Source organism: Protopterus annectens, chromosome 1.part1, assembly GCF_019279795.1.
Source record: "Protopterus annectens isolate FY-2018-M chromosome 1.part1, PAN1.0, whole genome shotgun sequence".
NCBI lineage: Eukaryota > Metazoa > Chordata > Ceratodontiformes > Protopteridae > Protopterus > Protopterus annectens.
This window is the reverse complement of record NC_056726.1, coordinates 374,351,279-374,377,526: the sequence shown is the minus strand read 5'-3', so window position 1 is coordinate 374,377,526 and position 26,248 is coordinate 374,351,279.

Below are 26,248 nucleotides of genomic sequence, written 5' to 3'. Positions count from 1 at the left end.
GGAAGGTACCTGTAGCTAGTATTCTTAGGCCAACACATACCTTGGTATCCACTGGAATGGGTTCCCCTCTGTTGGTTCTGTGTGTGAGGCATGGCCAGCACAGCTCAATAATTTGCTGCAGGAGGTCTCTGTCCACCCTATAGCGCTCCACTATCTCCAGCTCATGTAGGCCCTGGTAGGTACCCTGGGTCTGTACACTCTTCTCCGTCTCCTCACTGTGGGTTGCTCACCAGCATTCACAGCATCACCACCCTCAGCAGCTTGCACACGTTGGTTTATGATAGCAAGAGCAGCCCCTAACATTTTGTCTGTCTTAAGCTTTTTAAGCTTTCCCTCTTTGTATACTGCAGTGTTGCAGAGTTCTTGGGGAAAAAAGCAGGGGAGAATGCTGTTTGCAGAGTTTAAAGTGCTGGGCATGTCTGGGCTAGTCTGCTGCCTGTGTAATTGGCTGATTCTGATATATTTCACCTGGCAGCTCTGCTAGTTGTCCTTGATTAACTTCCTACTACTTCTTTTCCTTCCTTTTCCCTTTCTGTTTCTGCCCGGGGCAGCGCCGTGCAAACACTCGCACATGCGTGCACACGCTGTGTGCACGTTTGCAAGAGATTTCAGATATTTTCACAGTGTGCACCTTTGGTTTCTGGTTTTCAAATAGGACAACTGTAGACACGCCTCTTGCAATCCTGAGCAACTCAGGGCAAACACAAGACACTGTGCTCCAATTAGCTTACAGCCTTTCTGACATGCCCCCTCATGATGTCACCTATATTATACTCTACTACTCACCTACTCCTACACTTACACTCTTGGGACATGGCTCACATGCTAGGGAAAATTGGGATTCACTATCCTTATCCTCATTTGCATGGGATTGCCTACTAATGCATGGTTACATCTGTCACACTGAGCTTCCCCCCTTAGCAACCAGTACTCAGTGGCCATGTTGTCTTCAGCCTGCCATTCACCTGCATGACAGGATAAGCTTTTTAGTGAAAATGGCTATTTTTGGCTATTTGTAAATTATTTTCTTGTTTTTAAAGCGCCGCACGTTTGCGCAGTGCTGCGCTATGCTTAAACATCGGAGATCGGGGAAAAAAAAGTTAGATTTTAATAATTTTAAACATTTATAAATAACCAAGTCCAAAAACACCCGTAAAAGCAATAATTCAACTGCAGCAGTATAGTAGTAAAAACAGATTTAATTCCACAACTAATCCTTTGGCACGAACAAAAGCACAATACACAATATAGACAAGCGCTTTCGCCTGGACAATTCCAGGCTTTATCAAGTCAGGATAAAAAACAGTAAAAGAACCACTTTTTAAATAGTTTCGACTCATTAGTCACATGCTCATCTGATCGTTAATTAAGAACTAATACATTGCAACTGGTAGGAAATGAATCCTTGCTGAAATGCATGCATCCTACTTCTTTGCAGCATGATACTAAAAATCTGTTACATTGCATATGGTTGTACAAAAACTAAGTTCTATTTACATCTAATGAACTATATGCAATTTAGACAAATTCTAAAAACATTTTATTGTTAAAAAATTAATTAAATGCCATGTTAAAAACATGAGGAATTACCTAAAATTGTGTCAAACCTCATTATGTGTAAACTGTCCAACAACAGACCAGTGTAATAACAACAACAATTATCATTTAAAATTTGAGATGTGCCTTATCAACTTGTGTAAGGGAATGTCATGTTACAAGTTATAATCTGGCTCTTCTAAGTTTAAGGACTGGGCCTATACTAATGGTCTCATTCATACCAGGTTTGCTACTCGCTTCAAGCCTAAGCTGCCAGATCAATTCCCTGAATTCCAACATGGATTCCCAATCTCCACCTCTAACACTAGGATGAACTTGTTCAAGCACCATAAAGGCAAGTTTGAAATTGGGGCAAGTAAGGGAGTGTTTGTAGAAAGCGTTGCTGTCCTTCATTTTCCCTATATCATAAATATGTTCATATATTCGCTTTCTAAGCTCCCTTTCCGTTTTTCCTATGTAAAACGCGCCACAGGTGAGGCAATAGCCAATATAAACAACACCTTTTGCGTTGCAAGTGTAGTACCCGTGGGGTTTCAGATTGATTCTACGTTCTTTTAAATAAATGTGGTTATCGTTAATGATAAGGGGGCACTGTTTGCACATACCACATTTGTAAGTGCCGTTCCTATGTTGGGATGCCTTACAAATGGTGTTATGTCTTTGCTCAAACAGCTCCTTTAAATTACGGCCCCTTTTTCTAACGAAGGCTGGCTTTTTGGGAATCAAGTTCTTGAACTCTTCATTGGTTTCCAATACAAACCAAAATTTATTGATTGTCTTCTCAATTTCCCTAGAGTTCTCTGAGAAAGTATAAATAAAATTACTAGAGTTCTCCAGTACTTGTGTGTTGGGAGTTTTTAAAGTGGGGATGCAAATGTTGTTATTTCCAAACAGTGGTGTGTATAACGAGTCCCTTTTACTAAGGATCTCATGGGTAAGGTTGTTGACCAAGTCATCTGGGTATCCCCTCTCTGTGAACATTACCCTAAGATTGTTTGCTTCTGCAATAAAGTCACACAGCCTGCTACACATACGAGATGCTCTGATGAGCAGACCCTTGAGTATTCCTTTTTTTTGATGGAATGGATGCTGGCTGTCGAAGTGTAACAGAGAGTTGGAAAATGAAGGTTTTCTATAAACCTTGGAATATAATTCCAATGACTGGGTATCCCGAAGGATCGCTACATCCAAGTAATGAAGCTCTTTATCACTGATGTCATGAGTGAATGTTAAAAAATCAGTTGTAGAGTTGATATATTCAAGAAACCCTGTGACTTGTTCTCTTGTGCCGTCCCAAATGATACAAATATCGTCTAGGTAACGGCAGTAAAAAGTGATGTACTGTGCCCAAGAAGATTGAAAAATGTGCACCTGCTCCCATCTGTGTAATACCGCGTTTGCATATACAGTGGCGCAAGAAGCACCCATGGCCACTCCCTTTGATTGCTTAAACAATTCCCAGTTAAAAAACACATAGCTGTTGTTGAGAACAATGTTTAACATGTCAATAGTTAAATTAATGAGGTTATTACTAAGCCTGGTTTCATGCTTAAGAAAATCAGCAAACCACTCAACACCAATGCTGTGAGGGATACTAGGAAATAACTCCTTGATATCTACAGTAATCATTAACGAGGTGGTGAGGCATTTTTCTTTTGGAAAATGTCTGAGAAACTCCCAGGAGTCTTTGACCACATGTGTCATAGCCGAGGTATATTGTTTGGTAATAAAATCAATAAATTTGGATATAGGTTCCGTCACTCCACCCGCACCAGAAACAATGGGTCTAAATAATAACGGACTGATGCTTTTGTGGGTTTTGGGAATTCCAAAAATAATGGGAACCTTGGGTTTGTTGACTAATAAAAAATTGTACAGCTGTTCATTAATAGCTCCTTGTAACAAGTTGTCATACAATGTGTATTTTATCTTAGCTAGAGCTATATTGTACTCGTTACGAGATATCAAACAATACTGTTGGTCATCATGTAGCATATTGTGTATACTCTCTTCGTAAGTGTGGTCATACATGAGTACAACACCCCCTCCCTTGTCTGGCTTCATTACCCTAACATGTTCTCTAGATAACATGGAGATGTATTCAAATTCTGATTTGGTTATGTTCGATTGTTGTGTGTTCGTGGAATAGAAGAACCTATCACGTAGTTCATGTTCCACCAATTCCTCATACAATTTCAAAGGTTGCCATGGGGATTAAATGTGCTTTTCTATTAAGCACATTAATACTGTGTGTTGCATTTTGAAAAATATTTCAAATTCAATGCTCTGGTAAACAGTTTTAAGTCTACCAGTAAGCTGGCTAAGTTGACTCTGTTAGAAGGTACGAATTGAAAGCCCTTGGTAAAAATTCCAAAGGCTGTAGCGTCAATTGGAACTTCGGTGTAATTATAAATACTAAAGTTGTTCATTTTAAACACCTTGCAGTTAACTTCATCCAATACTTGGATACAATCATTATTGGCGTTAAAATCAGCCAAAATAAAGGGTACTGGTGTTGAAAATAAATCAAGGGTGTTGTTATCGTGAATCCCACCACTTATTTGTTGTTCCACCTGGGTCCGGGTCTCTGTGGTTTGTACCCCCACCCCCCGGTTCTCCCCGGGGGATAGTGAAAATCCTGGTTTCGTTCCTTTCTATCCTTTTCAGCCAGGCGTTCGCTCCTACGTGGAGCCTCATTGTAGTTGCGCTGAAAAACTTCATCTGTTCCATTGTCAAAAGTACTGTTATATCTGGTATTATTTGTTGATTTATTATAACAGGGATATGCTATCTCTTCCCTATACTCATGCATGTCTCTCTCAAATTTTTTAATCTTTCTAGTGATGATTTTGGAACAAAACTGGTCGACTTCGTCAAATACTTTGTCATAGTCATGCTTGACCATGCCAAAGTCAGTGTCTGAAATAATAATGTTGTGCAAATTATTCAGCTCCTCTGTAATTGCCCTGGCCTTCCTTTCATATTCCTCAATCATGACTATCAAAACTTCCAAACCTGCTCGGTCAAAAATACTGCATAACTGTTTATACTGTGCTGAGCCATGCTTCACAAAATTCGGGAATTTAAAAAAGCGTAGCCCCTTTGGTATACGCTTAATCCTAACACATTCTGTCAAGTAATCAATCTCACATTGATTACTTTTTAGTGCATACAGTTTGTGTTTAAATGCGGTAAAATCGGTGTCAATAGCCGCGGAGTTACCATAATTAACAGTACCTTTGTTGAAGTTAAAGGGCTGATTCGCCCAGTTTGTAAAATCAAACTCCTTAGTTTTGTCCTTAGTCCTTTTAGAACGTGCTCCAGCATTATTACGGTTGTTGGAGGATCTTATGCCTTCCTGGGGCGCATGGTGTTCGTTAGAGACTTCAGATAGAATTCTAACGCTGTCTGCCTCACCTCCGGCAGTCCGCTGTGTCGGTAAAATGTTAACAGCTGTAGAAATAGAAGAAGATGTTCCAACGTCGTCTTGGTGCTGTGGTTTTAACAAGCCCTTGAGCTCAGTTAACATATCAAGTACCTGATTAAATTCCGCTCGTGTTACAGGGAGATTAAGTTCCGTTTCCTGTAACAAGCGGGGTGTCACTGCAGGGTTGAACGCTTCTACGCCGGTGGTCATGGTACCAAACAGGAACAAATAACTCACGGAGGGTAAAGAGCAGCAAATAACCAAGTCCAAAAACACCCGTAAAAGCAATAATTCAACTGCAGCAGTATAGTAGTAAAAACAGATTTAATTCCACAACGAATCCTTTGGCACGAACAAAAGCACAATACACAATATAGACAAGCGCTTTCGCCTGGACAATTCCAGGCTTTATAAATTTATTTGTAAACATTTATAAATGCCAATGGCCTTATATTTGGCCATTGGTATGCTTCCTCAACTGTATGCATCCTTTATTTGGAGCTGTCATAGCTCTGTTTAGCTATTTGCAGAACAGTACTCCGTTACCAACGGAGTACATTTCTGCAGATAAACACTCTTCCATGGACAGTTTAGTGTTTCCTGGATTGCAAATTTACCTAATTTGCATAGCTTTCAGCAGAAAATGAGGTAATTTGCATACCATGACGCTGTCCATGCAAGAGTAGGTTTAGCAGCTCTCGTGCACACCCCTGCCGGCTGTTCCTGGATCACACGGCAGACATATTGCCTGTTTGACATCTTACTCTACTCTACAACTCCATGCAAGCTTTCATAAATCCGGCCCAATGTCTTTGTGCATGGACACTATCTGACAGTAAAGTGAAGATGTTTTCTTGTACTCTGGGACTTGTGTTTATTTTATCTGGACAATATTATCATTTGAGAAGGCATACATTAAAGTTCTGTATAACTGCAAGCTGCAGAACATAGTACATACTTCATAATGTAAAAGAAACAACAGTTATCCTGTACAACGAGAATGTACAGCTATGCATGTTTTAAAATTGAACTTAAAAACTATCCTCTTAATTCTAGCTCCTGCCCATGTCAGGACCCTAATTAACCCCCCCCCCACACACACACACACACACACACACACACACACCTCTCTATCCCTCTCATTATTCTAATTCTTTTAGCCTTCTACTACCTATACTCCCTGTTAATAGCAACAATAGCGTGTATTTATTACTAATCTAGTTCTGTTTTTCTGTGATATTATGACATACTGGGGTGAACCTCTGCTTTTCCCTCAGCATTTTATTTTTGTATACACTTTTCATGCAACTTCTGCTACTGTAAATATGTGCAATGATATAACTAGGTAATTTTTCTTGATTTTTCAGTGTTTGATATAACTATGTAATTTTCTTGTTTTTTGAATGTATGCATGCATGTTAATTTCTTGTTATTTTATCTAGAGCTTTTCTCCTCGGGTCTACACTGAAAACAGGCCTTTAGCTCAGCTGGACTAACCCGGTTAACAAATAAATAAATAAATAAATACATACATACATACATACATACATACATACATAAATAAATTAATATATAACATAGAAAGACTGACCATGTTTAGAAACAAATGTATATATTATACATTACACTCTGCATGATTGTACATTGCACTGTGCCTGTTCACTAGAATGAGTATATATTTTTTTCTACGTAATTAGTCTGAACTACCCTGTAATTGCTTATATTTCTGCATTTTTTGTTTGTGAATTTTTTTGTATTTCACTCGGGCTGTGTCTAAAATTAGTCAGTGTTGATCAGGGCACTACCCTGATAAACAAATATAACTAAATAATTAAACATATTCTATGACATAACATATGCTATCCTAATGACACAAGCACATAGTGCAGATTACTATTACAACCCTGCACTGCAGACTAGTTAATGGATGAACAATATAAGTAATACCAAGACATACTGAAAACATCACATGACACATGTCCTTAGGCCTTGGGTGTGCTTTGAAAGGAATTACTGCAAGGCATTTACCTGTGGTGGTATTGCTCCATATTTTGAGGTCTACCTATTGGTCTGAAGTGGTACCAGCTGTTTTTTGTCTATACATTGGCATTACTGGTAAGCCTAAAACACCACTGAGGCAAAATGATTACCAAATAGTTGTTAAGTTGTTAAGAATGAAGCCCCACTAAGTGAACAAGTTGGACAGCCTCTTCAGTGCTAACATCTGTGTGCCCTGTAAGTTCTAGAGACAGGAATCAACCTGTTGCTGACAGATATTGACTTTCATAGTTCAATTTTCTCTGCCATCTGTGATGTAGAATGTTTTCATTTATTTGTGTCTGTCTATAACTTAGAGTGGAGGGAAATTTTGAATATGGTTTATTCAATAGGCTTGTAATGGTCTGTAGATGGATTGTCTATTGCTAACCTATGAACTTATGAACCAGTTGGTGTAAATTGTTGCTTAGACAGACTTGAAAAGACGTATATACACACAAAGTCCAAACAGCCACTTGTGTAAATGAGACGCTGGAGCAACAGATAAGTAGAATTATACACACAGTACCATCCAGCGTAACAGCCAACAGCAACAAAAAGACAGACCACAGATGAAAAATCCAAAAGCTGGTTTAATAGTAGAACAACAGATAAAAACAGTGAATATGGTTAGCGCTTTCGTGGTCTCAAACACCACTTCTTCAGACCTTCATAAAAAATTCTTTACTCTAACACACCTTCTTTTAAACCAATTCATACAGTCATGAACCTATAAGCAAGCTTACTCAATTAAACCCAGCTTCCAAGTGTTTAACCCTTGCCTGTTCAATGCTTTAAATTACATTTGCTCAAACAACTACACACATATATATATATATATATATATATATATATATATATATATATATATATATATATATACACACACACACACACACACACACATGCTCCATAATCCTATCTGCCCCTTAAAATTATTCCTAAAAAATAGAAACATTCATATAAATACTATTATAATATTATAATATTCAACATAGCTTAAAGTATTCATTGTTACATAAAAAACATTTATGAAAACTTAACTATAAAAATCCATAATATTTATTTGAACAGACTTCTATTCTTTAAAATGGGTTGTATTGGAATTCTATTATTCAACCCTTTTGCCCGGTCTGCCCTTAATCTAATTATCTAACGTGTCTCCGAGGTCTCAGTGGTGTTTCTAATATCCCCACCTCTTTCATTTTCATGAACTTGTTCTATCACTGTAAACTCAAAAGCATGGGTTTAATCTGTAGCTAAGACATGTTTTGCCAGTGCTTTGGAATTCCAATCATGACTGTATGAATTGGTTTAAAAGAGGGTGTGTTAGAGTAAAGAATTTTTTATGAAGGTCTGAAGAAGTGGTGTTTGAGACCACAAAAGCGTTAACCATACTCATTGCTTTTATCTGTTGTTCTACTATTAAACCTGCTTTTGGATATTTCAGCAGTGGTCTGACTTTTTGTTGCTGTTGGCTGTTACGCTGGATGGTACTGTGTGTATAAGACTTGAAAAGACATCTCTAAAAGTTTCCAGAGGAAGTTAAGGAAAGATTTGTAACATTCTTACACTTATTTTGTGAGCTGATGTTGTGTAAATATGATTTTGATGGCACATATATGTTTGGTGATCATTTTATTTTGATGCGTTGTGTTTCAGTTGATGTTATTTTGATGTTATGCCATTAGACTCATATGTCTGTAGCAAGACTTTCTGGCAAATAGTGGATATTGAAGTGATAGGAAAATTGCTCTGCTAGCTGCATGAAGCTTGATCTACGCACCTCTCAACCACTTAGCAAATGAAGGCTGGACAAAACCAAAAATAATGGGGGAAAAAGTCCAAAAATAAGGACGATTTCCTCTTATAAACTTAGAAAGCTGCCAGAAGTAGCATACATTTTTTTGAAGGATATGAAGTCTGAAACTCAAATGTCTGTCATTATTTAGTGACTTCAGTTTTCAAAAATTCTCCAGAAAACTACAGAGCTTATGGTATATAAACTAAAAATAAGGTCTGGTGGCACTATGCCAGGGTACTCCTGTTGAGGGATTGGAAGGGTGGCCTAATGGTTAAGGTGTTTCCCTTACAAACACAAGGTACAGGGTTTGAATCTCACAGGGGATAATTGGCTAGGCTTAAAATGGCTCACAAGGGCAGTTAGCCTAGTACTAATCTATGAATCTATGAATCTATGCTAAGCTTGTAAAGGCCCCATGGCCATTTGCCTAGTACACACCTAAAATATGAGGCAAATATTTGCACATTCTGCAAAAATCTGGACTGTTGTGAGGTATGATGGCCTATCCCTGTTTGAATAGGAGGGTCAGCAGGAATAAAGAAAATAATGGAATGATGAAGGATTTGAGGAATATGTTTCCATTGTGCAACTGATGTGCTGAAACATTATTCTGCAGAAGTAAAGTGATGTAGATGTGACCGCAATGTTTTGCATACTATAGCCTTTATTACTGCCAGGATGTCCACTATTAGACCATAGAAGATTGTGACTCTACTACTACTACTACTACCCACACAGCAGTTGGCAAGCATTCAAGTGTATAGTCAACATTATATTTCTGCCAAATGCCATGCAGTGGTCATGGCATGCAATGTGTGGCTGTTTCAACAGGTAACTTTGGGCTTCCTGTGTGGTACCCTCTCCAGTCTCATTGTCTACAACCACTTACTTTTCTTTTACTAAGCAATATTATATCAAAACATAAGAATATCATATGAAATGAAGTGGGGGCTGCCACCCCCGATGGGGGCTCTGCCCCATACCCCCCTAACTATATATTCTAACTCCAGGGTCGCACTACAGTGGGGAAGGGGGCATATTCCATTTACTTTGTAATAATAGTTGTCAGTGAAATGAACTTTCAGTGAAATGAAGTTTCAGTGAAATGAATTTCAGTGAAATGGTGTCAGTGAAATGAAAGTCAGTGAATTGAAAGTTCAGTGAATTGAAGTGAACCCATATATATATATACAACACACACACACACACACACACACACACACACACACACACACACACACACACACACACACACACACACCTCTGTTTCAGAGGTAGCTATGGAACAATTGTATTAGACTATAGCCAGGAAGGATTGATTGGCTAGATGATATGTGTAACACAGTAGGGGCTGAATGTAGCCTACTATATAAAAAAACTAAAGAAAATAATTTTTTGATGTATTGTCTAAAGTGGTATATAAATAACCAGCAAGGACAGATACTTTCCTGCCCCAATAAGATTATGCAGATAAGCAAAGGGGTAGGATTCTAGAAGAAAAACATGGCCTTGCAAATCATACTTTTGAGGGTAGAGCAATGCTCCAAATGATTGACTTTTAGGTGGTGAAAGCGGGTTCAGGCGCCTAGACAGTGAGACATTTCCCTGTGGTACATTTGACTGGAGACACATGGCTGAAGTGACATTCAGCTACAGAGAAATGTGGCTGTTTGCAAATTCCCTGTGGGCAAAGAGAAGCACACACTGCCATGCTCGCTAGCTTTAATAACCAAATGCATGGTGGCAGAAGAAGTAATGAGCATTGCGCTCAGTGTACAGTACATGCTTATGTAACTACAACATGTAGAAGTGTGCTACAGCATGCAGGAAATCCTGCAGGCTACTGTAGTCACATTTATGCTCCAGTATGCATTTTAGGTAATGTTCCCTAGAGAATATAAAGGAAGGCACTTCCCATTGTGCACTGCATTTGTACTGCCACTGACATACCCTCTGTCCAGCCTGCTGCTGATGCCTGCCATATTGCCTGTTGTCTCATGTTCCCTTGGGGACCATGGACATTGTTTTCCCCCTGTGACTTTGGTTCTTGAAGTTGTGGGCATGGCAACACATTCTTCTCTTTGCCAACAGGGAATTTGCAAACAGCCATACTTCTCTGCAGCTGACTGTCACTTTAGCCATGTGTCCCCAGTCAAATGTACCACAGGGAAATGTCTCGCTGCCTAGTTGCCTGAACCTGGTGAAAGCAAAACATTGAACTATTTGAACATCAATACAGGATGCCAGGAACAGTGCTATCAGTCTTTTGATCCACACACTGTCCCTAACAATAATAGTAATAATAATAATAATAATAATAATAATGATGATAATATTCATGAAACTGTGTGAGGAGATTGGACTTAAGAGCATATAACAAATGGACACTGTTGCTTTAAGTTATAGCAAGCACCCAGCTCTATGTCAAACACCTGAAGGGCAAATATGAAAGTATTGTGTTTTCCTGTGCCTTACTGTGCTAAATTTGCATAAACACACACACACACACACACACACACACACACACACACACACACACACACACACACACACACACACTGTTCCCCAGGCAGGGCTAGTAATACCTTGAGTATCATAACTTTCTGTCACCAGCCAGACCAGTCTTGAACAGCAATTCTGCAAATTATTACATACTGCTGAACCATTGCTTTAGGACACCAAATGTTTTACTACAGGTTTGTCTGTATACTTATTTGTACCTTCCCTCAACAAAATGTTGGGGACTTTGTTGTTCTTCAGTCTTGGTTGTACTGAGTCCGTGAGTAAAAGGTATTACCTGCTAATACACAGAGATCTCGTGCCACATCTGTCCCCTTTTTTACCAACTGATGACCAGTATGTCCTAGGTTTCTTTATTTCTACACCAGTTTATGATTGCTCACATACTTATCAGCATGATATCCTTAACAAGCATGGCTTTTAATGAATTTATGACACAGGCCATGTATTTGCCATAAGCAAGTCTGACAAATTCATCTCATTCTTTGCTTTCAGGTTTCAGTAATGATCATGCTACTTACAGAGCAAAGAGCTTATTAATTGATGACATGGAAGTTCTTATGTGTCACAATATAGTACCAAGACCACAGGCAAGTCTTTCAGCTTGCAAAATGTTTGCATGAATTCCTTCATTCCAGTGGAGTATTTGGCAGTGAAATGTATTCCCCTGCATACTGCAACATGCAGGTGAGGATTGCATCTAGTATCCTTGACATTAAAGAGTGAAATATGCCTAATGTACCATGTGTAGGCTGCTGGAGTGCCTTAACATGGAGGGTAGATGAAACCTAGATGACCAGCAGGCTGGGTCAGTTATAATCATGTCCATTATAATGTTAACCAGAGTTTATCTTCTCTGTTGTGGACAAGGACTTATTGATCGGAGAGGGTGGCTGACCTCTGCATTTCACAGAATTGCTGGCATCACCATGATCTGCCTGGGTATCTGACTCATCTGTCAAAAGCATTTATTTTGTCCATCATTGCCTTCATTCATTTTAGTTTCACTATTTGCAGCACCCAGTCAGTCTTCAGAATGTACCATTTAAAGTGCATTGAATCCTGTGTTTTCTTTTTAAATTGGATGCAGTTGAATGAGGACCTGATTCACCTATCCCTATCCCTCATTACTGTTATCTCTTGAATGATAACAACCATAGATAATGCACATATATCTATGTGACAGTGCACAAGTGTCTTATTGTATGATTTATCATCCAGGTTTTACTATACTACTTGGATTTGCAAGGCCATGTTTTTCTTCCAGAATCCCCCCCCCCCTTTGCTTATTTGCATAATTCTAAAACTCAAGGAGCTGTACTCCTCTACTACTTCAGAACAAAATGGGTATAAGAATTCCATACATTCATCATTATCAGAATTTAAGAAACCTGTAAATCATTTGCTTTTCAGTCATTTCCCAAAGAAGCAGTACCGATTTTGATACTCTTACTGGGGCAGGAACGTATCTGTTCTTGATGGTTATTTATATACCACTTTAGACAATACAGCAAAAATGTATTTTCTTTACTTTTTTACTTTCTTCCATGTGAGCTTCCATATGATTTGTGCAAAAATACAGTGAAGTCCTTATATCACCCATTTAATACCTATTGTTTTTGTTTTTTCAATAATAAATCTTTATTATTTTTCCAATTGTTCATACAATAATACACAAAACAAAGAAAAACAAAACAGTACCTAAAAGAAACTTATAACAACAATACTACAATATATATACATTATATACATGAATGCTTCCAACAGTTAAATGAGATCAGTATACATTGAAATAAAATTCTGAGAAAGAGTATTAAAAGATCTAGTATCAATATACAGGTTTATTAATACTGACTTCCAAATTAAGTATGTATGTCCAGGGGTTAAACTGGATTCGGAACATTAAGCCAACACAATATTGAAGATTTGCTCCCATATTTTTGGATTGTTTATATTTTTCTTATGATCCTTGATTAATAATTTATGTGCTAGAATATGTTTTATCGCTACACTTTTAAAATTTTTCCATGAGGTCTGGGATGGATTAAACCAATTTGTAGCTATATAAAGCTTCGTTAACAAGAAAATATTTATAAGTATGATCATTTGGGATCTATCCAAGTTATTCGGAGGGATATGTAGAATGATAAATTCCTAGGAAAGTGTGGAATGTTGATAACCCATCTTTTGTAATTGAATTTTTAAAGAGTTCCAAAGTTTAAATATACATTTACTGCTCCAGAACATGGGTAGAAGATCAGCTGTTTGATCAATACAGTATGGGCATTTGGGTGAATTTTTGGAATTGAAATTATGCAGACTGAGACGAGTGTAATAGGCATTATTAAATATCATCAGCTGAGTAAATAATAACTTTTGAAGAGATACTGATTTTAAGGTTAGGTTAATTGCTTTTAATATTTTATTATCATCAATCAATGGTATTTTATCCTTCCAGTATTTTGACAAGAGTATTTGGTTTTGATATTTCAAGTCTTTTACCAGATTATATGTAGACGTTATGAATTTAGAGTCCTGTATAAGAGTTTGCCATAAATTTGAACAATTAGTTAAATCTTCCTCCTTAATTCTGAAATCACTAAAATAGCTTATGGAAAGATCCTTTAACTGTCTCATTATAATTAAATAAGATTTAGGAAGGCTCATCTCCTTTAATGTATTATATATTGAAATACCAAGATAAGGATATAAATCAAGTACAGTTAAATTGACTATAAGTGGAAATTTTTTAAGCTCCATCAATTGATTATTAATTTTCAAATTTGGATACTTATGAAAGGGTTGGAAAGTCATCATATATTGCAAGAGATCTAAAGATTGAAAAAAAATTGTAACAATATTATGTATAATCTAATATGCTCCATTAAAGCATATAATTTGAAGGTATCTTTATTTAAAAAGGGTAATGCCTTAGGGTTAATATCCAAACTAACAGCATGTTTGTAATTCAAAACCAACCACTTAGGTGACCATTTACTACTGGGTATCTCAAAGTTAGCCACTCTTAGAATTCTATTAGAATTTATTATTAAATAATATAATTCAAAATTAGGTAAATCTAGGCCTCCCTTATTTTTCGGAGTCATCAATTTATCATAAGATATTCTAGTTTTTTCTAGGCTCCCATACAAATTTAGCTAATTCCGTATAAATTTGTTTAAAGAATTTCTTGGAAATTGAGACTTGAGTAGCTCGAAAAATATATAACATTCTGGGGAGTACATTCATTTTAATGATTGAGACCTTTGCCATTGTTGGTAATTTCAGATTATTCCATCTTTTTAAATCAGACAATATATGATCCCAAATCAGCTTAACATTATTCACATAGAAATCTCTATTATCTGTGGAAAAAACAATACCCAAATATTTTATTTTTTCTTCGGATTTTAACTGAACTACCAATGGTAAAAGCGAAAAGGGTTTAGGTGTTTTTAAAGGAAATAAATTGTTTTTTTTTAAGATTTATTTTATAATTGGATATCTCTGCAAATTCATCCACTGCTTTTAATATTTTCTTGGTATCTGAGACAGGCATTGTACAGTAGATATTTAGGTCATCAGCAAAAGCAGCCATGGATATTTTAGTACCATGGATTTTTGGGGCATTATGATATGTATTTTGCTTAATATGTAAAAATAATGGTTCTAAATATAAATTGAATAATATAGGAGATAACGGACAGCCTTGACGCGTTCCATTCTTAATTTGTATTCTTTTAGAAAAGTTTTTATTAATGTATAAAGTTGTATAAGGATTATTATATATTTTTTTAATGTTATAATAAAGTCTTGGGGTATATTAAAGTACGATAAAATATCAAACAAAAATTTTAAATTAACTCTATCAAAAGGTTTTTGTGCATTAGTTATGAGTGCGTAAACATTAAGATTTCTGTGACTGGCGTAAGAAATTAGTGTATGAAGTGATAACGTATTGTCAGTAGTTTGTCTGCCGTTTATAAAGCCAGCTTGTTCATTAGATATTATTAAACTTATTACCTTCTTCAATCTATTAGCTAAGATAGAGGTCATCATTTTCATATCTATATTTAAAAGTGAAATAGGCCTATTGTTATCCGGGTTTTGCAGATCTGCATTTTCTTTAGGTATAAGAATTGTTTTTGATGCATTAATTTATTTTATTTATTTTATTTTACATTTGTTAACCAGGCTAGTCTAGCTGGATATATTTCCATTTTCAGTAGAGGCCCGGGGAGAAAAGCTCCACATATAGAGATTACAGATTACAGACTGGTAGGACTTAGACAAGGAATATTGTTATCCAAACAAGAGTAGGAGTTAAAAATTTCTAGACAATCTAAATGCAATCATAATGAATATTATTACATAGTTTAAAAACAAGGAAACAAAAAATTGAAAGACCAAGGACAGAGAAATGTACATTGTTACCAAAAGGAAAGGAGTTTAACTATCTGGATAATCTAAAATAACATCATATTGAACATTTTTGCTTAAGTTTAACAGCAGGTGAAGAAAGTGGAAGACCAAGGAGGAGAGAGAGACAACAATAGAGAGAGATTAGAGATACAGGTATATAGGAAAAGAGTCATAGCCAAATAGGGAGGAGAGAAATATGAGAGAGGTATGTAGGGTGGAGGGAAGCTAAGGGGAGAAATGAGGAGGCACAACAGAAGGGAGAGAAAAGAGGGTTGAGGGAAACAACATTTAGTCAGGATTAGAGCAGGGACACATCCAGTGGCTTTTGAGGTATGTTCTGAGTTTTTGTTTAAACAGAAAAGTAGTTGGAATGGAAGTAAGTTCGGTAGGAAGTTGGTTCCAGTGTTTACCGATGGAGTTTGAGAAGAGGAGTCACCAGCTAGGTTATTAGATTTGGTTAGGGTAACTAGCAGTTTGCTAGATGAGCGGAGTGAGTTTAGATTAGCATATGGGGTTAAGAGGTTAGAAAGTACAGGTGTGTTAAGAGATTGGTAGAAAGCTCTTTGGACAAATGTAAGTTGGGAAAGAAGTAACATGTTTGACAGTTCAAGCCAGTTCAGTTGCTGCAGATACAGACAGTGGTGAGTTCTGAAAGGTTTCCCAGTAACAAATCTAGCTATGTTATTGTAGGTAGTAGACAGTTTGGAAAGATTGTTTTTCTTGAGGTTAGTATAGATGGGAGAAGCGTAGAGAAGAGTGGAAATGAGATGAGAGTGGGCAAGAGTAGTTTTGGCTGGGGAGGTTAAGAAAGTCTTAATTCTATAGAGAGAGCCGAGTTTCCTATTTACACATTTAATGGTGTTGTTGATATGACAGTCAAAGGTAAGATTGTTGTCAGTTGTGACACCTAACAGCTTGGTAGTAGGGTCGGGTGTTATAATGGTTCCATTGTTAGATAAGATAGTGAAATCTAAAGCTGGGGATCTGGTAGTAGGCTTAAAGAGTAAGAGTTTGTTTTTTTTTGCGTTTAGGAGTAGGCAACGATTTAAGAACCAAGTTTCAACTTTTGAAAATACAGTTTGAGTATTTGTTTGAAGTTCAGAAATGGATTTAGCAGAGCAAATTAGTGTGGAATAATCAGCATATTGTATACAAGTAGCCTGGGGAATAGCTACTTGTAGGTCATTTATAAAGAGGGAGAAAAGAAGGGGTCCAAGGATAGAGCCTTGGGGGACTCCGAGTGAGATTGGGAGAAGAGATGAGAGTTCCTTATTCCAGAGGACGGCCTGTTTCCTGTTAGTGAGATAGGAACTAAACCAGTGGACAGCGTTAGGTTCTAAGGAAAGAGATTCGAGAATTTTTAAGAGGAGAGAGTGGTTGACCATGTCAAAGGCCTTGGACAGGTCAATAAAGAGAGCTGAAGATAGGATGTTATTATTGCGATTTTTGTTAATAAAGTCTGTGAAGGAGAGGAGAGCGGTGGTTGTGCTATGAAAAGGCCTAAAGCCATGTTGACAGTTTGTAAGAATGTTGTTTTTTATTAAGTGGTTCATTAACTGATGGTGAACACATTTTTCCATGATCTTTGCTAGTGGGGATAAGAGAGCTATGGGTCTATAATTAGAATAGTCATAGGAGTTCCCTCCTTTATGTAAGGGTATAATGTGAGAGATTTTCCAGATATCAGGTATGGTTTCTTCATTAACAGTTCTATTAATGAGAATGGATATAGGATAGGCTATTTCAGAGGCTGCTTTTTGAAGGAATTCAGATGGCAGTTGGTTAGCTGAGGGGGAGCAAGGTTTGAGTTTGTGGATACATTTCAGAATAAAGGAAGTAGGGATGGGTTGTAGCCTAAAGGTTGGTAGTTTGAGGGATGGAAGGTCAGGGATATTAGTGTTGTCACTAGAGAGATGAGAGGCCAAGGAATTAATAGTATCAATAAAGAATGAGTTGAAGGTATTGGCTGTATCAAGGGCGGAATACTTTTCAGACCCGGAAGGGGATGGAGTGGTAGTCTGTCCTGGGTGAAGAAGTTTATTTAGGGTTGACCAGAATTTTTGAGGGTTATTGTGATTTGCTTGCTGGAGATTACTATAATAACTCCTTTTATCAGAGAAGATAGCTTTTTTGGTAGTGTTTCTTAGGTGCCTAAATGTCTGATGGTCTATTGGAGATTTGCTAGTTTGCCATTTCGTCCAGGATTTGTTTCTAAGTAACATTTTTGTCTTGTATCTTTAGATAGCCAAGGGGCAGGTTTAGATTTAATTCGGATGGAGCGTTTTGGAGCATGATTATCTAGAATTGTTAGGGATGTGGTATTGAAGTAAAGGACAGCTTCTTCAAGAGGAAGTGTCTTTAGAGGATTCCAGTTGCAGGCATTTAGTTCACTTTTAAATTGAATAGGGTTGAATCGTTTGAGATCGCGGAGGGTCCTATAGATGGGAGTATTGTTAGCGCGTTTTTGTCTTAGAATGTAGGTTAGTTTGTGATCACTAAAGTCATCGGGTAAAGTTCCAGATTGATATTTTAGAAGTGGTTTGTTAACGAGAATCCAGTCAAGAATACTTTCTTTGTTGTTGAGTTTGTTTGTCCTGGTAGAGGTGTCTATTGTCTGTGTGAAGCCATAGAGGTTAATATGAGAGGTCGGGTTGTTAGTGTTTAACGAGGACCAGTCAAGGTTAAGGTCACCAAGTATTATGGTTTCTTGTGGGTAGGTGGAGGTGGCCCAACTGAGGATATTTTCTATGGTAGACGAGTTATTTCCAGGAGGTAGATAAATACAGATAATATAGATGGATTTTTTGGGTTTAGTTGAAGCTTTGAGATAAGAAGTTCAGTCTTGGTAATGTCTAGGTTCTCAGAGGGTACTAATGTTACATTTAGTTCAGTTTTGAATAATATTGCCACTCCTCCTCCTTTTTAGTTTTGCGGTCGAGTCTTAAGATGTTGTAACCTGGAGGAATGATTTCATTATCTGTAGTAAAGGGTTTTAACCAGGTTTCAGTTAAACAGAGAATATCAAAGGAGTGTTGTTCAAGAAGGGAGTGGAGATGGGTGATTTTGTTATTGACACTTCGTATATTAAGGTGCCCTATAAGTAGAGTATTAGCATTGGAGGTTGGTATTAGTAGGGAAGAGTTTAGTGTAACAGGTAAAGCATCAGATATAGAGGCTAAGGGTCCTGGGTTTGGGTGAATGTCCCCATCTGCCAAGATGGAGTGGTGATATTCAAGGTAGGCTTTGTTAGAGGAGTTCAGTAAGTATTTTAGTTTCCTGAGCAAGAGAGTCTGGGTTTTATTATGAGACAGCCTATGATATCTAGCTAGAAGGTAGCTAGGGGTAGATGTAATATTTGCGTGAGTAAAGTTTAGGCTTTCAAAGTCAGAGGCTGTATGTTTGGGAGAGTAGATAAGGTGGCAGTTAAGGTGTGATTCATACCAGGTCAGGAAGTAGGGTAGAGTAAGAACAAGAGAAATACTCAGTAGAAGTGTTAGCTTTAATAGAGTTGTTTCTATTACAGAGGTCTTAGAAGATGATTTGTAAGCTTTGATGGACATGTTGTGGAGAGAAGGAAAGGAAGAATCAAAGGAATTAGACTCAGATAATATAATAAGTAAGAAAGGTTGGCAGGATAAGTTAGAGTAAGTATTTAACTTAGGGTGGGGAGGGAAGATAGGAGGGGTAAGAGTGGGAGGTATAATTGGTAGGGAGTTGCTAGTATGGTAGGAGGTCTGGATAGGTGTAGATGTAGAGGGGGTGTGGTGTGTGAGGTATAAGGCTAAGGGTACGTGGGGTGGGTGGGATAAGGGGGTAGGGAGGGGAGCGGGGCAGAAACAGTCAGAGAAGAGAGTGAGTCAATCAGCTTAGCAGGGAAGCTGAACAGTACATTTTCCTAAGCTATGTAGTTTAAGTAGAAGTTGGGGAGAGTTAGGTAGAAAGATGGAAAGGAGAAGGTAAAAGACAAGAGTAAATCAGGCTCAGGGTGTGTGTAGGATGTGTACAGTTTGCAATGGGACCCTGAGAGGGGTACTAAAAAGTAAGTAAGCAGGAGTATTAGGATACAGTCAATTGGTGAAATTAAAATGTAGGAAACAAGAGAGAAAGGAGTGCAACAGCCAGGGAGGTAGAGTGGAGACAGTAAGAGAACAGGAGAGGCTAGATAAGCTGGGTGTTACAGCTATAGTAATGCTAGCGAACAAAGGGGAAATCAGGTAAACCAGGGGCAGGAGGGAGAAGCAATGATGGATGAAAGGGGAGCTTTTACACTGCAGAATAGGTAAGGGACAAGACAACCTTAGCTGGTGCCACGTGTGTGCTGTCCACAGGAGGACAAAACCATCAAATAAGGTAAATAGATAAATAAATGGACGTACAGCCAGTAAAGATTAATGTAAATAGTCAATAAACCGTCACTCAGGTGGAGGTAGGGGTGCTTCCTGGGTGCCAATACAGCTGGTCTGCCTTGTAGCTTCTGGGTAAGCAAGAGAGATAGGCCAGCAGGGAGGGGACAACCCGATGAGGAGCACTATGCTTAGATGCTGGAATACAAAAAAAGGAAAAGAAGGGTTAGGAAAACAAGGTAGCAGATAGAACATAGGTGGTTAGCAAAGGATTGGGTAGAGAGGTACCAAAGAAGGAGTATGCAGAAAAAAGAGTGAGAAAACAATATATCTACAAGTCACAGAAACAGGTACATCAAGATATTAAACATTTCTAGCAGCAGCAGTTATAATGCATTAATACAAGAAGCATTGGTATTAAGGAAGTACAAATTAAATAGTTGTTCATAACAGGGTTCAATGCAGATGGAAACAGAAAGCTCATTTACTAACAAATAAGGGTAGTTATGTGAACATACAAGGAGTGGGGACAGTGCAAAATATTACTCAATCATTTAGAAATAGCACGCTGACCACCCTGTACTAGGCATGGACTAGACTAGGGCAGCGTTAGTGGTATCTCTGTTCCTGGAAAGAGAAACAACCTTTTAGCGACTGCAAACAGTAGTGTAGATCGGGGCAAACACCAATAGAATAATGCTTTCCTGAAGCAATAATTATGTACCTTTTAGAGACTAAAAGTCTACACACAAAGTTCTGATTTTAGGGATCTCAAGAAGGTAACACAGTAGTCAAGGCTATACCAATCACTACAGACTAAGTGCAGTGTACACAAATCAACTCCATACCATCACTAGACAAATTGCGGTGGATAAAACAAGGACAAACTGCCCTAGCACAGTTTTTGCAGTACGTAGACTGTTAGGACTTCAGCGACTGTAGGAAAACACACTACAGTAACACACTTGAACCTTACATAAAAAAATAGCGTGCTCAGGCCGTTAGAACCTTAGCGACTGCAGGAAAACACACTACAGTAGGGCACAGGACTATAATCAATGACGAGCAGTCACAGAATAGCGTATTCTGTACTCCGGTTTCCCGGACCTTAGCGGCTGTAGGATTACCACTAAGCACAGGTTTATAACAAAAAATATAGTCAAGAAAGCAATGTCTCAGCTGTAAATACAGACACAAAATAGCATTTGCTGTACTCCGGATACCCGGACCTTAGCGACTGTACGATTATCACTATGCACAGGTTTATAACAAAAAATATAGACAATAAAGCAGTGTCTCAGCTGAAAATACAGTCACAAAATAGCGTTTGCCGTATTCCGGTTGCCCGGACCTTAGCGACCGTGGGATTACCACTATGCACAGGTTTATAAGAAATAATAGAGGCAATAAAGCAATGTCTCAGCTGAAAATACACACATACATGGAGCACACCACGCGGGCAGCCAAGGAGAGTCTGCAGTAGTTCAGATGGAGTTTAAAGATGGCGCCTCAGAGAGGAAGCCACTACATGTAGACTTCAAGGGGGAAGGGGGGGGGTGTAGACAGAAGGGGAAGCCAATAGCATGAAGGGAATAGGAGAGGGGCGGGAGGCGATAGCACTGGAAAACAGTCAGAGAAGAGAGTGAGTCAATCAGCTTAGCAGGGAAGCTGAACAGTACATTTTCCTAAGCTATGTAGTTTAAGTAGAAGTTGGGGAGAGTTAGGTAGAAAGATGGAAAGGAGAAGGTAAAAGACAAGAGTAAATCAGGCTCAGGGTGTGTGTAGGATGTGTACAGTTTGCAATGGGACCCTGAGAGGGGTACTAAAAAGTAAGTAAGCAGGAGTATTAGGATACAGTCAATTGGTGAAATTAAAATGTAGGAAACAAGAGAGAAAGGAGTGCAACAGCCAGGGAGGTAGAGTGGAGACAGTAAGAGAACAGGAGAGGCTAGATAAGCTGGGTGTTACAGCTATAGTAATGCTAGCGAACAAAGGGGAAATCAGGTAAACCAGGGGCAGGAGGGAGAAGCAATGATAGATGAAAGGGGAGCTTTTACACTGCAGAATAGGTAAGGGACAAGACAACCTTAGCTGGTGCCACGTGTGTGCTGTCCACAGGAGGACAAAACCATCAAATAAGGTATATAGGTAAATAAATGGACGTACAGCCAGTAAAGATTAATGTAAATAGTCAATAAACCGTCACTCAGGTGGAGGTAGGGGTGCTTCCTGGGTGCCAATACAGCTGGTCTGCCTTGTAGCTTCTGGGTAACCAAGAGAGATAGGCCAGCAGGGAGGGGACAACCCGATGAGGAGCACTATGCTTAGATGAGAGTTGTGAGTAAAGCTGGCTTTCTCTCCAGATGGTGCATTATGTTGAGATGAACTCACTTCCGCATACAATGTGCATACATAAGGGTAAGCTACAAGGCATGTAGTTCCATGTTTAAATCTCAGCTGTGACACTCTTTCCCATTTACGCTTATAAGGAAAAACAGTGAAGTACTTAGTTACAAAAGGCTGCAGATTTTCAAGGTTTCCAAGCACAGTCCGTACAGCATCCTGTTCCAAAAAATGAAAGAAACACAATTTTTCCTCAAGATCCTGTAAAATGTCCTCTTCATTAGATGGCAGGGTTGCAGTGTATTTAGTTTCCCCGAGTCTCTTCCCATCATTGTTTTCGTATTGTTTATTATATAATTAAATATATGCAGAAGTATTTTACCAAGGATATCACAAAAGGTTTTGTAAAACTCTGCAGTCAGACCATCCGGTCCTGGAGCTTTATGGGGTTTCAAATTATTAATTGTATCTATTATCTCCTCAGAGGAAATTGGCTTAGTTAAATCCACCTGAGATTCATCACCAATTTTCGGAAAGATGATCTTCTGCAGAAAATCATTATTAATCTTAATTGTAAGTAATCCCTGATGATCACCATACATTTGAGAGAATATTAATTCAAAGATATTCATAATATCTTCAGTATTAGTATATCTTTTATTGTTAAACTGTATTTCAGGAATTTGAGAAGGTATTTTCGATTGGTTAATGATACGAGCCAATGCCTTTGATGGGATCTGAATATGATTGGCATATTTTACCAATATTTTATGTTCATGAAACTACAACCTACTATTTTGAAGCAAAAAAAGATCCTTTTGACATTTTAATAATTCCATTTCAGTTTGATTGTTATAATTCCTAATTAAATCCTGATCTAATAGCTTAATTTTAGATTACAGTTCTTGTATCTCTCTAGTTTGTATTTTCTTATAATACGTAGCTTTTTGGAGAAAGATCCCCCTTATTTGTGCTTTGGTTGTCGCCCATTCTATATCGGGTGGATGTCGCTGTTTGGAAAAGTTAACTAGTAGAAGATTAAAAGTCTAATACCTGTTGTTTTAACCCCTTCAAGAAAACACTGGAGGACAGCACATGTACAGAAATATGTAGTAGCTTATATTCAACCCCTACTATGATACAAGTATCCATCTAGCCAATTCATCCTTCCTGGCTATAGTCTAATGCAATGGTTCCATAGCTACCTCTGAAACAGCACAAGCAAGGGAATGGAAACATATTTCTCCACCTTCTTGGCAGTAGCTATTAGTGTCCCCCAATGCTCTATACTAGGCCTTATACTTTTCAACATATTCATCAATCCCCTATTCAGTGTTACAAAACATGCAACTACAGTTCAGTACAGAAATGACTCAGTCCTAATCTGTGCTGCCAAAACTCTCTCTAAACTTCAAATAATTTTGTGACAATTCTTCTTATCAATTGAAACATGGCTAAATAATTCACAGCTACTTCTAAACCCTAAAGAAAACTAAATTGTTGCTCTTCACCCTAAAACACTTTTTTTGCCAGCACAACACTATTGTCTCTGGCATAAGTAAACCCAGTGGCGGCTGGTGACTTCAAATCAAAGGGGGGCTGCAGGAGACAGGTGAATGGGTGGGGTCAATGGGAAGGGGTGCGACCAACTAGAAAGGGGAGGAGCTATGCTCAAAACCACAAAAACTAACTTTAATTAAATACGCTGCCCTGGATGCCAAACCGTCATTATGAGAGTCCAATCATGACAAAAATAAGTGTAGGAGAATAAAAATATTTCAGTGCATTGGCTGCATGACAGCTTACTTAATATCTAGATGGAAACAAAAGGTTGTGAGGCATGAAAAAATAAATTACTTTTTAAATACATTACTGGAATGCCAGTCAAAATCGAGTAGAAGAAAAACAAGCAGCACTCAACTCAAACCAATTGTCCTTGCACTGCAGTTCTAATTATAAATTATATTCAGCTTTATTAAAGTAGCAAGTAACATGCTGAAAGTAGAAATCTCTGTGATGCCCCGACTTGTAAAAATGTTTCTTATCCAAAAAAGACATGCTGCCTGACAACTATCTACTTGTTTCATGGGGAAAACATGATCAAAGTAAAAAATGAAAAGCAAACAAGAAACAAGCTCAAGATACATTGCTTAAAGGATTACTTTACAGGTTATGGACCACACATGATTGGCATTCTGTTTAGTTTACGAGTAAAGCCTATAGAGATGACTGGAAGTCTCCAGCAAGTGTAATGAGCTTTTTAAAATAATGTAATCCTGTCCTTCAGTAACCAAGACTTATACATTATCTAGTTAAGTATTCTCTGCATGGCAATAACAGAAAGGCTTTCAATGTTGGCAATTCTTTAACAGTATGCTTATTAAAGCTTACTTGCCTCTTACGATCTCAGACAAGCTTATCTTATGGTCATTGAAGCATTGCTACTTAAACACAGAGCAACAGGCACTTTCTGAGTAATAAGCATAAATCAACGTACAAACATATGACAGAAACCAGACCATTCTGCAAAATCAAGGACAGATGAAAAGCCACTGTAGTACTTGTGTCTACCCTGGATGGGGGGACACTCTGCACATGTTACACTGCATAACTACTCCTTGCCTTGTTTGGACACATCCAGAGTCACTACATGGGGGAGTGGGGTGCAACAAGTATGTCACAATTTGAAATGTCTCTGGCTGACTGTGATGGCCCTGACACATTTGTCCTACCTCTCAACCTCAGAGCAAGAAATCTGGACAAAGCCATACATAGAAGTGAGACAAAGGCCCCAAAATAAGGACAATTTTTAAATATTGCTCTTATAAATTTAGAAAGATAATAGAATAGGTCTTGCATTAGTATGAATTTTCTGAAGGGTATGAAATCTGAAACTTAAATGTCTGTCATTATTTTCTAACTTCAGTCTTTAATGATTTGTCACTAATTTGCCAAAAAAACACAATTTTATGAAAAATGGACAAAAAATGTGATGCAAAAATTAAAATAGCCACACAATACAGCTGGGAACCTGTCAAAGAAGGGACACTTTAATATTAGTACTGCTAACTTGAGCAGTTGACAAAATAAAAGAATCTACATGCATTTCAAGTAATCTATAACTTTGATTATTACAGTTATTTCTTAATTGTAAACCCTCCATGTTTTCTTCCAACATTGCTATTTTGTGGAGGGATTATTAGGGGGAAGAGCAACATTTTGAGCTAAAATCAGGGACAGTTGGGAGGCTGGCTATGCCTAATTCTATAAAGCAATTTATTTGCATGTACCTCTCAACCTGTTAATGCATTAAATCTAGACAAGGCCAAATATATTGGGGGAACATATAAACAGTACTAAAATTGCTCTTTTATAAACTGAGACAGTTGATAGAATAAGAGGTCTTACTTTAGCATGCATTTTTCTGAAGGTTATGAAGTCTGAAACTGTGTATCATTATTTAGTGACTTAATTCCTAAATGATTTGCCAGAAAACTACAAATTTTATGAGGAACAAACCAAAAATAATAAGAAAAAAATCTATTCATTCTTTGAAAATCTGGACAGTTGGGAGGTATAGTTCAGCTGAACCTCTGAGTTTGCCGCCCTTCCCCCTCACAAAATCATGGTCGAATGGAGCCTCTGCAGCCATTCCAATGATCCATTACTTGGCTATTTCACTCCATTTACCATAAACACTAATGTGCATACTGCTTTACTTCTATGATGATTTGGACTTCATTTGAAAGTTTTATTTTGCATTTTGCAGCACAAACACTAAGACATCTGCTAAAC